General features: G+C 36.4%; 2 long non-coding RNA genes across 2 annotated transcripts in view; both read left to right on the forward strand.

Moving 5' to 3' along the window:
* Positions 1 to 4164, forward strand: part of LOC118162374 — a 9674-nt gene extending 5510 nt beyond the window's left edge. The window contains exons 2-4 of the long non-coding RNA XR_004748426.1: positions 305 to 309; positions 3001 to 3006; positions 3965 to 4164. This is a non-coding gene — a long non-coding RNA (uncharacterized LOC118162374). The remainder of the gene's footprint in view (positions 1 to 304; positions 310 to 3000; positions 3007 to 3964) is intronic.
* Positions 1 to 13573, forward strand: part of LOC118162375 — a 924537-nt gene that overhangs the window by 711854 nt on the left and 199110 nt on the right. The window lies entirely within an intron of this gene.

The following is a 13573-nucleotide window of genomic DNA, read 5'->3' on the forward strand; positions in this document are numbered from 1 at the left end:
CACTCCTTGCTCAGGGAAAACTTTATGAACATCTCAACCTGTTGATTAAAAAATCTGGAGGTCTCATGTGACTTAGATTGGTAGAAAAATTGTCACAGAAGGGGATGGGAATAAATGGTCTGCCATAGACTGACAAACTAAACGTAGTTTTCATTATCATCAAGAATAATGCACATATGGTATCTAATGCTTATTTAGCATACACACTGTTATTTAGTTATATAATTTAGCGCTCAGTATTGTTTGAATTACTCAGTATCAGACTTGAGAATATAATCCTAAAGTCACCACTAAAAAGAAAAAGAAAAAGTCAAAAACACAAAAACAAACAAATAAACAAAACCCACCACCCTGTGAAATCTAATATATGCAACCAAATTTTGTTTATCAGAGCAGGTTTCAAAGGTGTTCCACTTGGTGTTCCTGAAAATGAAGTGTTTGGTTAAATCTGCTCATTGTCATAGTTTTTTCAGTTATTCATGTCTTCAGATTCTGTAGAAAAAGACAGGATGAATATAAAGTGTTACTGCTGTGTGACAGAAATAGATATGTCCTATACCACAACATCTTTAAGCAGTACATGTGAAATAAAGTGTTGAAATTGTTCACTTTAAAACAATGCCTTCTTGACAGTTTAACATAAGATATATTTATCCTCTTAAGTGGTGATAACATTTGCCCTGCCTTTGGCAAGTGAACAGGGGCTGGGCTGAAGCAATTGCAGGCTTTGTGCACTTGGGCTGCTAGAGAATTCATTTATTTCAAAGGTGGCAAGTACTCAGATCAACAGTGACACTTGCTTCAAAGACTATCACTTGTCAGCTGCAGGAAGGGTCCAGAGAGGGTGAGGGGAAAAAAAAAAAAAACACTAAGGAATACAAGGAGCTGAACTGTACTGTTTTATACAGAAGAAACCTCTGACACCAAATCCTTCCAGGCTCTGGCAGTTCTAGGCTACCTCCTTTTCAAGGATAATTGCAAGCTATATTTCAGTTTATTATGAAGACTGAACCAAAATAAAACACAAATTCATGTCAATGTGTTTCTTATGTATATGCGTATATGAACCAAAGAGTTCCCTGTAACAAACTATAAGTTTTGTTCTGTGAGATTTAGCTGCAGTCTGAGGAAAATCAAAGATTGGACTAAATTCAGGTATTGTAGGATGTAAGGGAAAGCAATGAAGGAACCAAAGTGAGAACCACAAAATCACAGGACTGAGGTTGGAAGGGACCTCTGAAGGTAATTTTATCCTACACTACTGCTCAAATAGAGTCACCTAGAGCAGGTTGCATAGGTCTGTGTCCACTTGGGTTTTGAGTATCTAGGGGGATGGAGACTCTGCTACTTCTCTAGGAAGTCTTAGGTTGGATATTAGGAAGAACTTCTTTACCGAAAGGGTTGTTAGGCATTGGAATGGGCTGCCCAGGAAAGTTGTTGTCACCATCCCTGGAGGTCTTCAAAAGATGTTTAGATTTAGAGCTTAGTGATATGATTTAGTGGAGGACTTGGCAGTGTTAGGTCAGAGGTTGGACTAGGTGATCTAGGAGGTCTCTTCCAACCTAGACAATTCTGTGATTCTGTGAAGTCTCCACCACTTTCCATGCCTTTGACTGCCTTCACAGGATTAGTGTTTTCTTGTGTTCAGATGGAATTTTCTGTGTTTTAATTTGTGCCCATTGCTTCTTGTTCTGTCAGTGGACACCAGTGAAAAGTGTCTGGCTCCCTCATTCTTACTCCCTCCCATCAGGTGTTTATACACATTGATAAGATCCCCCCAAGCCTTCTGTTCTCCAGGCTGAACAGTCCCAGCTCTCTTAGTGTTTCTTCATAGGAGAGATGTTCTAGTCCCTTAATCACCTTCATGGCCCTTCTTTGAAATCTTTCCAGCTCCGTGTTCCTCTTGTACTGGGGAGCCCAGAACTGGACACGCTAGCCCAGTTCCTCTTCATATGACAGATGTTCCAATCTCTTAATCATCTCTGTGGATAATAGTGCATAACTATGAATAACAGTGCATAACTGCCTGAATGCAAGATCTACAAATTGTGATACTGTACACAAGTAAAAAATGCCAATATGTCTTATTCAGTTATATGAAAATATTTTCAAGGATTTAATCCAAATTTTACATAGAATTTGTAGATACTTGTACAGGTAATAATTTCAAGGTCCCAACTTTTCTTTTGTTCTGACAAGTAAGAAAAGTGGAAGGGAAATTGTCTATTATTGTGGAGTTGTTTGACCGACTTCTTGTTGATTTCAAGAGCTTTTGGAAATTGTATAATCCCTGTAGGCTTTTTCATGAAAAAGATAAGGACTGATATATTTTTCTCCTCAACAGGTAAGTTCAGAAAGAAAATTATATACAGCCTTAAAACACCTGTACATACCATCTTTAAAGACTGGGATAAAAACTGGAAAGTGAGAAAGTACTGAAAAATAATTTAGATAGCTGCACAGCATGCTTCAGAAAAGCTGTTTGGTTTTGGAGCAGTGACTTTAAGAAGTAGTGAGACGGTGTAGAGGGGGTGGTCTTTTTTCAAGGACATGAGAATTCTCTATTTATACCACCTACATAACATTCTTTAGATTCTTATTTAATAATCGCATCTCACTCATTATATGTAATTACTGATGTCTTCCTAGGAGGACTTAAATCTCAATTTAATATTCCAATGCAGTAGATCAAATGGTGGAATCCTTTACTGATTAATTTCTGAATAATAACCAATATGGTTTCTATTGTGGCATTATGACTACACGGACACCAGGGTTCTTTTAGGATCAGTAACTGCTACTACTTTATTGATGACATAACTTTTATTATATATCTGTTGCCTCCCCATACTGAGGACAGGCTCCCTTCTTATACCATTTCTCCCCTGCAGTACTTTCCCATTAACTATTCATTGGTCAACAACTTTGCTCAGCAACCCCAAGCATCCAGCCTGAAAGGCTCTAAACTCTTTACATTCCTGATGACTTCATCATTAAGAGTCTGATGTTATCACCAACCATGGGGCTTATCAACGCCCATGGCCACACTCCCACATCTCCCCCTTCTTTATTAACATAAAAAAAAGAGCGTTTAACACAAATTAAGAAATCACGATTAGCACAGACTAAAACACAGAGAAAAACTACCAGTCATACTAATTCTATCTTTAACAAACTTTGTAACCACATTCCTAGGAGAGGCAGGCACTGAGTGCTGCCCAGCCGGGGGGGGGCTCTGGCTGCCCCTCCAGCTACTGAATCCTTGTATGTGGGTCCTGCATATGCCAGCGGAACCTTCCCATACATTGTTTTTTGTTTGAGCTGGAGTCTAAACCGTGCAGGAGAGTGCTGTAATCATGTTAAAGCAGATGATGAGACGGCCAGACAGACCCATCGTGCTGACACCCATCTAAGACAAACACAAGCACGACATAGACCCCAAGTTGTTAGAGTGTAGGGCCCTTCCCAATGATTGGTGTTTTAATTTTTTTACCACAACTTATGCCCTTTCTTTAACTGAGTTTCTCCCAGATCTCTCTCCCATATCTGTCTGTCATCTTTTCTCATGCACGGACAGATGCAAGGACCTTCCTCTGTCCATCAATTTAAAAATTTAAGATCATAGTATACCTCAACTATCTTTTCCTGAGGGTCATATCCCTACTACCCCTTTTATGTTTTAGAAGCATAGCTTTTAGGGTATCATAGGCATGTTCAATAATTGCCTGACCCATGGGGAGAATGAGATATACCCATCAGATGCTGAATATCCCACTATTGAAAAAAAAAAAAAAAAAAAAAAAAAAAAAAAAAAAAAAAAAGTGGGTTGCATGGGCCCCATATCCTGGCTCATTATCTGTTTTATTCATTTTTGGAACTCCTAATTGTACAAAAGCTGTCAGAAGATGTTTACACACATCCTTTGCCTTTTCTCCTGCATGAACAAATGCAAAAATACAATCAGAAAAGGTATCAATTGAAACATAAACGTAGCAAAGTTTTCCAAATTCTGACAAGTGTTTAACAAACAATCCTTTAAGTCTATTACTATTAATGTCCATGACTGGGGGAGCATAGTTAGAGATGGTAATCCTGGTTGAAGTGCTCCCATATCTTCCATGACTTCATTAATTTTTCTCAGATAATAGTCTCCATTTTCCATTCCTTTTCTTGATTACAAACATCAGAGAGTTCCAGGGCTAGTCATGGGTACAATATGTCTTGCTTTAAGTTGTTAAGCAACTCAGCCTTCAGGCCTTATGTATCCTATTCCTCCTGGATCGAAGGGAAACAGATCCAACTCCTTTTCAGGGCCTATAGGGCCTGGATCAAAAGGAACCTTCAGGTCACCAGGGGGCATAACAGCAAAGGCCTGCAATGGCAGTAGCAGCAGAGGGGCTGATGGCACAGCAGGTGGATCAGTAAACGAGCCTGCAGCTCCCTCACGGTCTGGCAAACCACACATTTCTGATTGTGGTCCCACATGGTTCTTTAAGGCCTCAGAGATTGCTTTCCAGGTGCCGAGCAATCCCGCCACGATCTTGTTGTTTTTAGTAGCAGAGTCCCACACCTTGACCTCAATTTGGTCCCATGTTTCAGGATCATAAACTGTCTGTTAATAAAGGCAATAAGCTGTAAGGTTATCAGGTTCTTTGGTTCTAAGGACATATGATTCACCACAGCGTGCAACTGCTTACCTTTGGCCAGTGTGGGGCAGTTGTGTGCCCAGATCTGCTTCTCTCAGCTCGAGCTTTTTTTTCCAGCTCTGGTGCACCAATTTCCAGCGACTTTCTATACGAACCTCTTTCCAGCTCCAGTGCGCCAATTTCCAGCGACTTTTTATATGAGCCTTTTTCCAGCTCTGGTGCGCCAATTTCCAGCAACTTTCAGTATGCGCTTCTTTGAGCAGTTTGCTGAGTTGGGCCAAACCTAACTTCACGAAGCGATCAATGTCCGTGTTCCTGTCCTGGTCCCTGTTCTGCTAGCCTGTCCTTATCCATTCCTTTTTTGTTCTTGTCCCTATCCTGTTACCCTGTCCCTGTTCCTGTTCTTCATGTCCCTGTTTGTTTTCTTCATGTCCCTGTTTTCTTCATGTTTCTGTTCGGGCACCATTTGTGGCATTAAGACCACACAGACACCAGGATTCTTTTACGATCAGTAACTGCTGCTACTTTATTGATGACATCAATCCCGCCACAATCTTGTTGTTTTTAGCAGCAGAGTCCCACACCTTGACCTCAGTTTGGTCCCACGTTTCAGGATCATAAACTGTCTGATTGTTAATAAAGGCAATAAGCTGTAAGGTTACCAGGACATTTTTTTGGTTCTAAGGACGTATGATTCCCCACAGAGCGCAACTGCTTACCTTTGGCCAGTGAGGGACAGTTGTGTGCGCAGGTCAGCTTCTCTCAGCTTTAGCTTCTTTTCAGCCCCGGTATGCCTATTTCCAATGACATTCTATATGAGCCTCTTTCCAGCTCTGATGCACCTATTTCCAGCCACTTTCTATACGAGCTCCTTTGAGCAGTTTGCTGAATTTTGCTGAACCTATCTTCATGAGGCGATCAATGTCCCTGTTCCTGTCCTGGTCCCTGTTCTGCTAGCCTGTCCCTATTCATTCCTTTTTTGTTTTTGTCCCTTTTCTTCAAGTTGTCCCTGTTCATCAAGTTGTCCTTGTTCGGGCACCATTTGTGGCGTTATGACCACACAGACACCAGGGTTCTTTTAGGATCAGTAACTGCTACTACTTTATTGATGACATAACTTCATTATATATCTGTTGCCTCCCCATACTGAGGACAGGCTTCCTTCTTATAGCATTTCCCCCAGCAGTACTTTCCCACTAACTGTTCATTGGTCAACAACTTTGCTCAGCAACCGCAAGCATCCAGCCTGAAAGGTCAGAGAACAAGCAACCCGCAACAGCAAGGGGTCTCCTGAATCACCCCTCTTTGTTCCCTCTAAACTCTTTACATTCCTGATGGCCTCATCATTAAGAGTCTGATGTTATCACCAACCATGGGGCTTGTCGATGCCCATGGCCACACTCCCACATTCTATGATTAATAAATTCATAAATAATTGGTGATGTGATTGTACTAAAATTTCAGAATGAATTCCACATGAACAGAAACTAAGGTTAAATATATATATATATATACCAAAAACAAAACAACAACTAAATCAAAAATGTTTTTTATTTCTGAGTTATCTTTTCAAATATTCAGGTATTAGATATTAAGACATAAGATTTGTGGTGGCAAGTCCTTTATATCTCTACTCTTTCTGGCTAGAATTGAGTTAATTTTCATCATAGGAGACCATATGGTAGTGTCTTTTGGATCTGTGACTAAAACAATGCTGACAATAAACCAATATTTTCAGTACTGCTGAACAGTACTTGCTTATATACTGGTAGAAGAGACAAATAGTTGGTCACGGAGTAAGAATGGTTAAAGGATTATGATCCATGAGAACAATTTCATAGAATGATTAAACATCAGTTTCAGATAGCAACCAAGGTAAAATTAAAATAGAGTAATAGTTCATCAAAAAGGAGATGAAAACTTTGTATTTAGATCACCCCTAGTCTCCACACCTCATCGAAGGAAATGGAGATGATATTTTTGCAGACAAGAATGAAGGATTGGGAGGGGAAAATTAATCTAGTTCAGCAGATACTCAAGAGACCTGGATAGGGAAGCTATCAGAGTGATCCTGCCAGAATTCAAAAGCTAAACATCTCTTTGCAAATTCTCAAATCCATACTGTGAAAAGGTTATGAAATTTTGATGTAGTACTTCCAAAAAAAAAGTAAAATACACCACTCTTAATGTAGGTTTTCTTGTTTTAATGAGTTAAAACTTTTATTTACCTATTACCAATCTCATATCTTCGCATGTTTTTTTCATGTGCACATTACCGATATGGTAAGTATACATACTTCTGAGGAATCAGAACCAGAGAACATTTCCTTTTCGTTGCTAAAGGCACTTCTCATGCCACATTAAGGTATAGAACAGGATGTGTGCTGGACCTTGTAATTTTTCTCAGCTACCCAGTTGAGTTTATGTACATCACTGAAAATAATAACATTCTGCTGTTACTTCATCTCTGTTTCAGCAGTTGTATACTGAAGTGGCCTTCCACAGTGTGTAACATGAACATCTGAATTCTATTTTAGGCACCTGTTTGCAAGACGACTTTACGGCCTTGGAGCAAGTTTTTCTGATAGTTTTTCATCTATTGTTTTGGGGTTTAGCTGTTGTTTTCTAACCTAGAACAGGAAGCTTAAAAACTGCTTGAAATGATAATGGAAACAATAAAAACTTCAGGACCCTGTGACAAGAGTTACAGAATTTGAGTTTGTAAGTGTGATAGAAAGATAAAAATTAAGTTTCTCATATAGTTATAATTGTTGTGTAGCACCCAGCACACTTAGTTTTCAATTCCCTGTATCATGTATAAAGTTCCCAGCGATTCTTCAGATAGATGAAACAATGGACTGTCTTTGAACAAGGAGACTGACAGAAATTCTAGCTGGTTTCATAGAAAAGCATTTGCTAACAGTTGCAGGAGTTATACAGGTTGAAATTTCAAAAAACCTCAGAGGTTACCTCAGGCATCTCCTGCTATGCCCCAGTTTTGTTTGCTTCAATCTGTTGATCAACGTCCAAGATTAACAATCTGACCATCCCTGGAGATACCTGCAGACCAAATAGTGTATAAGGAAGACATCTCTAAGTATCTAGTAGAGATTTTTCCTGCAGATGCAGGAATAATTATATAGGGCCACACCTTTTGCACAAGTTAAGAGATATTTTATACACAATTTAAGATGAATGGATCTAATAGCAATAGATGGTGCATGTGCTGGCATGGTCCCAAAGGACCATGGGACAGCTGGTTATTAAAATTCAGAAGAATGGCTGTTCAGGGGAATTTTATCTTATTCACCTGAAAATGCTGTTGCCAGGACACTTGCAAAGGAGACTTCATTTGTTCATTTGCCATCTGGATAGTAACTAATCTTCCTATTAGAGAGATTTGATAACCTGTCCTGGTTTCATCTGGGTTGGAGTTAATTTTCCTCCTAGTAGCTGGCATGGTGTTGTGTTTTGGATTTAGAATGAGAATAATGCTGATAAAATACCAATGTTTTAGTCAAAGGCTTTTCAGATTCTTAAACTGCCCTACCAGTGATGAAGCTGTGGATGCACAAGAAGCTGGGAAGGGACAGAACCAGGACAGCTTCCCAGACTGGCCAAAGGGATGTCCCATAATGTATGGTGTCATGCTGAACAATAAAACTGGGAGGACTGGTTGTGGGCAGGGTGCCACTGCTTGGGGTCCAGATGTGCATCAATCAGCAGGTGACTATCAATTAATTGCATTGTGCATCACTTGTTTTGTATATTCCTTCACCACAGTTATTTAGCATTTTATGGCACTTGAATTTTATTCCTAAGCATATCTCCACTGGATTATTATTGAATCCTTTTGTAACTGTTATCCTACTCGTGTCTGTAACTTTATAATCCCATCTGGTAGAACAATAAGATGCAGAGAGAAATATCCTCTCTAGACAATTCTATACCTTGAGGATCTTGCCATGAAATCAAAACAACTATGTCATCTTTATGTTAGTGACAGTCACCTTCCTCATTTCATGACTACTGAATTCTTGCGTCTCTTTCAGTACAGTCTCTTTCAATCCAACTGATTTTCCTGAACTGCAGCTGAGTTAACATTTTGATGTTTTTTTCTGTGAAGGGACAAAAGGCAGCTGTATTTATGCCACCCTCTGGAGATGCTTTCAAGATTTTTTTCTGGTTGTCTTTTCTTTCTTTTAGACAAGATTTTCATATCTTCATGAAAACTTGTGCTTCCTTGCAATGACATTCTTACAAAGTATTTTTGACAAGATGAGGAAAAACTTAACATGATGAGAGATGGAAACAAAGTTGTTATAGTAAACATGTAATTAATCTTTAATTATTCCCTTATAATAAAATTGTTCTATCTACCCTCTCTGGAAACATTTTAATGTTAACACATTAAAAAAAAATATAATAATAATAGTTATCTGTTCAGTTACTTCTTCAGTTCTCCCATATGTGATCAAAACAGAGCATAGTTACTAAACCATAACCATGGGGTCTTGATAGGGTGTTTCAGAAATGCAATTAACTCTCTATAGGCTCATTTTGATTAGAAGTTAATAGAAAATACAGATACTTTTTGCTCTCTAGTATTTCAGTGTTTCATTTGATGGAATGGAAACTACTGAAGTAGTCCTTCCAAACAATATAAAAGAGATTGGTAAGTCTATTTACTTGCATGAGTCAAGTTTGTTTAAATGCCTTGCATTGTATTTTCTGATTTTATAATTCTATATCTTTATATCCTGCAGTGGGTTATCTGTCCAAACTCAAAATTTTCCGATTATCTGCTTAGCGTTAGACATGTTTTTGGCCCTGTCATCACACTAAATATCTGTGGAAGCTGTGAGGGTGAAATGGGCACCAACTTTAGTATCTCCAAAGGTCTGTTGACAGTTGTCCTCTCAGATCTAGAACTTCAGTGGAAACTGATTTGTTTACATAACTCCTTCATCCAGAAAAATGAAGATGTGTTAATTTCTTTCAGTCTCACAGAAGAGTAGTAGAAAGCCTCAAGCTGTTAAGGTCATGTATATGCATTCACATACACACACACAAGCATGCACACGTACATATGCATGCATATGTATATGTGTATGTATATGTATATGCATATGCATATGTATAATAACTAACTATATAATAGATACATGTATAACTATTAATATGTCTATAAGAGAAGAACATATAAAGAATATAACAAATTTAACTATAACTTTATGTTCATATTTGTAATTAGATTAATATATTTCTATTTGCTTAGACATTAAAAAGTATATACACACATTTATATATAAAAAAGCGAGTGTCCTCATGCATTTTGACTACTGATATAAACTTTCTTTTCCTGCTTAGAAAATAAGCAGGAGAATAAAAATATAAAAATAAAAAAAATAAAATCTTTCTTTTCCTGCTTAACGGAGTTGATGGAAAGGAGCTACATTCTTGTCCAGTAATATTTTATAATGTTGGAAAAAGGTGTTTCTCAAAATAGCCTTTTTAAACAAAGACTTTTTCCCCCTCTTTGAGTAAATTATTAAACAAAAAAAAAAAAAAAGGAAAATAGAAAATTTAAATTTTGCATATTTGTCTTCTTATTTTTGCTAGAGCAGTGAATAATATAATATGTCAAAATTTGCAGCACTTTCTCCCATTCCACTTCCTTTCTTTTTATTGATTTTTCCTTTTGTCCTCTGCATAATTTAACATCATCAATTCAGTATGGGAAAAGCTGTGAAAGGTAATATTTTGGATATGAAAAATACAGGGAAAACAAGCTGGAAAGTTGATTTCCACCAAGTCATTAACTTTGGACCACAACATCACCTAGAAACTGAAAATGAAAAGTTATCTTAAAATTATAATTTAATTGTTTTAAAGACTTAAAGATTTCAGTATCTTATATTCTGAACCTGGAAATAGTTCTGCTTTCTAGCTCTAATTTTATCCCTTGTATTTTGATCAATCAACTTTGGACACTTTTTTTGCCTCCAGACATTTTCTGTGCCATTTGAATTATTTTTTTTTCCCCACTTTCACTAAAATTTCAAATTGCTGAATAAGCAGCTGATTCAGTGATACTAAATAAAGATCACTACAGCCATATAGCTTATAGACAGCCTTAAATTTTTAATAGTAAAGTCTCTCTCTCTCTCTCTTTTTTTTTTTTTTTTTTTTTTTAAGTTTGAAAGCTAAAACTGCATCCAGAATATTCCAGTCTGCTAGAAGTCTATTAGAAAATGCCAAATATTAATTGCTTTCAGTGATTTTCTTAGAAGGCTGTTTATTTCCATTTTGGAAACAAACAAACAAACAAACAAACAAAAAAAACACCTGTATCATTGATTGCATAACATAAAAAGAAAAATAAGCTATTTCTAACATCTAACACAGCTATTTCACATCAGTAATTGATAATGGTAATATCCTAAGGAATACTTCCCAGCCTTCTCTATTTGATGCAATCTGAAAATACCATCTTAAAAAATCCAACCAATCCAATGTTGAAGGAAAATCAGTTCCAACAACTTGTTTCCTTTTTTACCGTTCTACCAAGAGTACTGACAATTGACAAATCAATCAAAGAGTGCACATTTATTGTGATGTTTTCTATGAATACTACCCCAGCCTCAGCTGTTTAAAACACAAGGGATTCTTGTGCCAGAGCAAAGCATTGTAATTACTAACCCTCTGAGAAGTTCTCTTCCATCAGCTTGTCTTCTTTAACAACCACAGATTCTTTGGCAAGAAATTCCATAGCTGAATTTTATACTGTAAGGTAAAGACACCTAATCCTACTAGCTTTGCATCTCCTATCATAAGGTGAAAAACTGACCTTAGCTCATCTCTATGATACCTATGAACAAGTAGATTTCTGTATTATCTCCTCAGTCATCTCCTTTCCAGGCTTAATGGTCCCAGTTAATTTTGTTGTTCTTAATATAGAATCCATTTCATATATTTTATATTTCTCATAGATCTTTTCTTTTCTGAGTTATCAACCAGAATCATGCACAAAATTCAGACACTGGCATTGCAAGGACTTGTGCAATGCCAGAATTTTGTTTTATTTTGTTTTGTTTTTCTTGTTTGTTTTTGTTAGAGCTATCTTTCCTGTTAACTACTATTTGTTAGTTGTGTACAGACTTTTTTTTTATACAAATAACCCCATAACCCCATAGCCCCAAGTCTGTCTGAGTTGTTATGGTCAGTTCAGAATCCATCTGCGGCACATATGTAAATCTTTATCAGTCACTGAGTAAAATTGGTATGTCATAGTAGCTAGGGATGCAAATCACCACTTGTATTAGATTTTTCAGTTTTAGCATTTATAAATAGTCTTTTCATTTCAAGCTTCAGTTTCAGTGGCCTAAGTGACTGCTATTTATACTCATTTAGTAGAACTGACTTAGCTTTAACTTTATGGGTAGAATATGATACCTAAAAGTTAAAATAAGATACCTAAAAGTTATCAAAGGCTTATATATCTTAAGAAAGATAATGCATAGTTTATACATTCACCATGTTTGGTATTCCTAATTTATTTATTATTTTCTCTATGAGCTGAGGCAACAACTACAGATAAAATTTTGATATATTATTATTAAAGTATTCATATAAAGCATATTTATAACACTTGAAATCCAAATTAAGGCTGCAAATGAATCTTTAGGAGTTAAAGAAAATGTCACTAAGTTTTGAGTGAATATGTGATGTAGTATAAGTGCTGCTTAATCTTGTTTTTATTCTTAGAAAAGTAGTGTTCTCTCTCCCATCTCTATTTCATATACTGAAATTTCAAGTCAATTTAACTGGCTGCCCACATCTAGGCTTTCAATAATCTCAGTCACAAATTTATTAGCAACATCTTTTCAGTATAAAGATGAATTTGGAAGAATCTTCTTAGACTCTCAGAATCTTCTTAGAATCTTCTAAGAATCTTTTTAGATTCAGGCAGGAAAGAGAATGAAATTCTCTCTGTAAATAAATGCATTTTTATTTGAAAATATAATGCCCGATAATTGCAATCTCTGTAATTTAAACAAAGCCAAAACCTATGGAAAATGTTCCATTCTGTGTTTGCACATCTTACCTTTCCTTTGCTTATTTCCGTGCCTCTTTATTATCTATGTCTATCCTAGATTTTTCTTCCTTCCACTCTGACATGATAGCACGCTTGCTATTCTGTTTATCAATTTAGTTTAGATAACCCCCATATCTAAGCATACAGAAGTGTGAGAGTTCTTATTTTAACAAGTTAGGAGACTTAGTATGTGTTTCCACCTGAATAAATTAATATTAAGAACCTGAAATTAATTCTATTATTCTGGTAACAGAATTTGGCTTTCAGAAAACTAGCTTTCTGGCTAGCGTTTCCAATCTTTACCTAATCCATCTTCAATAAGGAGAATTCATTGCTAAAATTATTGGCTAAGCATGTCAAAATCTGACCTTGTGTAATTATCACTTCTGTCTTCCATATTCATACTGAACGTAATTAATTCTTTATATGGCTTTATCTTAATCAGTAATATGCTTTCTACTTACAATATGTAACACAGAGAGTAAATACAGTATGATCAGGAGAAAACATCTAGATTAATGACATTCATCAATTATTTGGGTGGTACAAGTATGACTTTTTTATTTTTTATTATATGATGGTCTGATTTATTGACCTTTTTCTTTATCTCAGTTGGAGAGACAATGGAGTCACTGAAACATATATTATCAAGATCATCTCTTGTTCCTGTTCTAAGAATAACTGTTTCTTGATTATTACTTGACAAAGTGATAGCATCTCTCTCCTCCCCAGAAGTAGATGAAAATAAATAAATACAGAATGTGTATTGTTTCTTCATCCAAGAGGGAAGCTAATTGAATAGTACTGTAACAAATATATATATATATAT

The sequence above is a fragment of the Oxyura jamaicensis genome, chromosome 2 (assembly GCF_011077185.1).
Source record: "Oxyura jamaicensis isolate SHBP4307 breed ruddy duck chromosome 2, BPBGC_Ojam_1.0, whole genome shotgun sequence".
NCBI lineage: Eukaryota > Metazoa > Chordata > Aves > Anseriformes > Anatidae > Oxyura > Oxyura jamaicensis.